The following is a 2,500-nucleotide window of genomic DNA, read 5'->3' on the forward strand; positions in this document are numbered from 1 at the left end:
TTCAATTCATTAGGGATTCATTTAGACTTAGAGATTCATTTGGAATGAATTAGAAATTCATTTTGAATTAATCTGGGATTCATTCGGAATGCATTAGGAATTCATTTTGAATTCATTGGAGATTCATCTTGGATTAACTGCGGATTCATTTTGAATTCATTTCCGGTCGTTTACAACAGAATCCGCACTGAGTCGACTCTGGATCCCGCAGAACGATAATCTCGATTCTGATTCTAACATTTTTTTGTAATTAAGCGACCCTCGAACCCGAGTCACTGGTACTATGGGTAACTGGGAATCGCGTCTCTGTACAAAATCCGGTGACAATTTAAAATAAGCGTCTGTAATTCCAGTGCAACTAAACACACAATTTCCTACTGATATCAAAAACAAAGTTGCTCTTGAATTCAACAGTCACAGGCGTGCGTTCCTGACATGCATTTCGTGACTTTATAACATTTCCCTGAAGACACCTGAACTAATCTTGAACAGAGACCTGTTTTAAAACCTTACCTGAAATTAATATTCATTTCCAGTCCAGATCAGAATATTGCACATACACAGACTGGCCAGCAGGGGGTTAAGGGAGCAACTCTCTCTCTCTCTCTCCCTCTCTCCCTCTCTCTCTCTCTCCTCTCCCGTCTCTCCTCTTTCTTTCTCTTTCTCCCTCTCTCCTCTCCTGTCTCTCCTCTCTCTCTCTCTCTCTCTCTCTCTCCTCTCTCCTCTCTCCTCTCTCTCTCTCCTCACTCCACTCTCTCCTCTCCTGTCTCTGCTCTCTCCCTTCTCCCCCTCTCCTTCTCTCCCTCTCTCCCTCTCTCTCTCCCCCTTTCATCCCTCTCCTGTCTCTCCCCTCTCTCTCCTCTATCCCTCCCACACAAACCCCTCTCTCCCTTCCTCTCCTTTCTCTCGTTCTTTGCTCATTTCCGTTTTTTTCTCCAGTTCTCAGATCTCTATTTCTTCGTCACTGCAGAGCTGCTACAAAAACGTGTCTTCGTCTAGTAAGGGCGTTCCTCGTGGGGCGCGGGATGGGTCCCGCAGCCGGGAGATCTCTCCGGTTCGAGTCCAGGCTCTTCCAGTGCCGAGCGCGGACGGGATCTCCCAGGGGGAGCGGTGAGTATTTGCCTGGGGGGAGGGAGGGGTTAGGTCAGCCAGGGTTTCCTCTGGAGAGTCCGCAATGAGTGAAGAAGCGGGCGGGCTGACACGCCTCGGAGGGCAGCGCGGGCTTGACTTCGCCCGCTCCCGAGTCAGCGCGGGGGGGGGGGGGGGGGGGGGGGGTCAGCGGTGAGCCGAGTCTATAAATAACCGGACATGCCAAACTGGGAGAAAATAATAAAAAAAAGAACAGAACTAAACAGTGACCACTAAATAAAAAATAAAAAAACGTGTCTTGTCGTTGTTTCTCAAAGGCCACCTTCTCTTTCTCTCTCTCTCTCTCTCTCTTTCTTCCAGAGTGCCCGTCTCTTTCTCTCCGTTTTCCGCTCTCCGTCGCTCCCTCGCTCTCTTCTCCGTCGCTCCCTCGCTCTCTTCTCCGTCGCTCCCTCGCTCTCTCTCTCCTCTCTTCTCCTTCGCTCCTTCGCTTATTGCCTCGTTTCTTTTTTTTTTTGTTAAAAAAATCAAAACAGGAAATTAAAGTGACCTGTGAACAGGGGAAAAAAAAAATCTATTGGAAGAGGAAATCTTGGAAATGAATCCTTATAAAAGCGTCTCACAGTCACAGAGAGGTCTGGTAAAGCACAGGGAAGCATTGTAAAGCACAGAGAGGTCTGGTAAAGCACAGGGAAGCATTGTAAAGCACAGAGAGGTCTGGTAAAGCACAGGGAAGCATTGTAAAGCACAGAGAGGTCTGGTAAAGCATAGGGAAGCATTGTAAAGCACAGAGAGGTCTGGTAAAGCACAGGGAAGCATTGTAAAGCACAGAGAGGTCTGGTAAAGCACAGGGAAGCTTGTAAAGCACAGAGAGGTCTGGTAAAGCATAGGGAAGCATTGTAAAGCACAGAGAGGTCTGGTAAAGCACAGGGAAGCATTGTAAAGCACAGAGAGGTCTGGTAAAGCACAGGGAAGCATTGTAAAGCACAGAGAGGTCTGGTAAAGCACAGGGAAGCATTGTAAAGCACAGAGAGGTCTGGTAAAGCACAGGGAAGCATTGTAAAGCACAGAGAGGTCTGGTAAAGCATAGGGAAGCATTGTAAAGCACAGAGAGGTCTGGTAAAGCACAGGGAAGCATTGTAAAGCACAGAGAGGTCTGGTAAAGCATAGGGAAGCATTGTAAAGCACAGAGAGGTCTGGTAAAGCACAGGGAAGCATTGTAAAGCACAGAGAGGTCTGGTAAAGCACAGGGAAGCATTGTAAAGCACAGAGAGGTCTGGTAAAGCACAGGGAAGCATTGTAAAGCACAGGGAGGCATTCAAAAACAAGGTGAACTAACCCTTATAAAAGTTTCCCACACTAAAAGCAGTATTAATATAAAACAAGCAACCTTTGTTAATTTGTAAAAACTGTT

The 2,500-nt window shown here is 47.1% G+C and overlaps 1 protein-coding gene across 1 annotated transcript in view; it reads right to left on the bottom strand.

Moving 5' to 3' along the window:
• Positions 1-1,531: 1,531 nt before the first annotated feature.
• The window catches only part of ppfia3 (PTPRF interacting protein alpha 3), a 24,364-nt gene continuing 23,395 nt past the window's right edge, over positions 1,532-2,500 (bottom strand). The window contains exon 29 of the mRNA XM_041237552.1: positions 1,532-1,636. The gene's annotated coding sequence lies outside the window, so the exon portion shown is untranslated. The remainder of the gene's footprint in view (positions 1,637-2,500) is intronic.

The sequence above is a fragment of the Polyodon spathula genome, chromosome 45 (assembly GCF_017654505.1).
Source record: "Polyodon spathula isolate WHYD16114869_AA chromosome 45, ASM1765450v1, whole genome shotgun sequence".
Lineage (NCBI taxonomy): Eukaryota > Metazoa > Chordata > Actinopteri > Acipenseriformes > Polyodontidae > Polyodon > Polyodon spathula.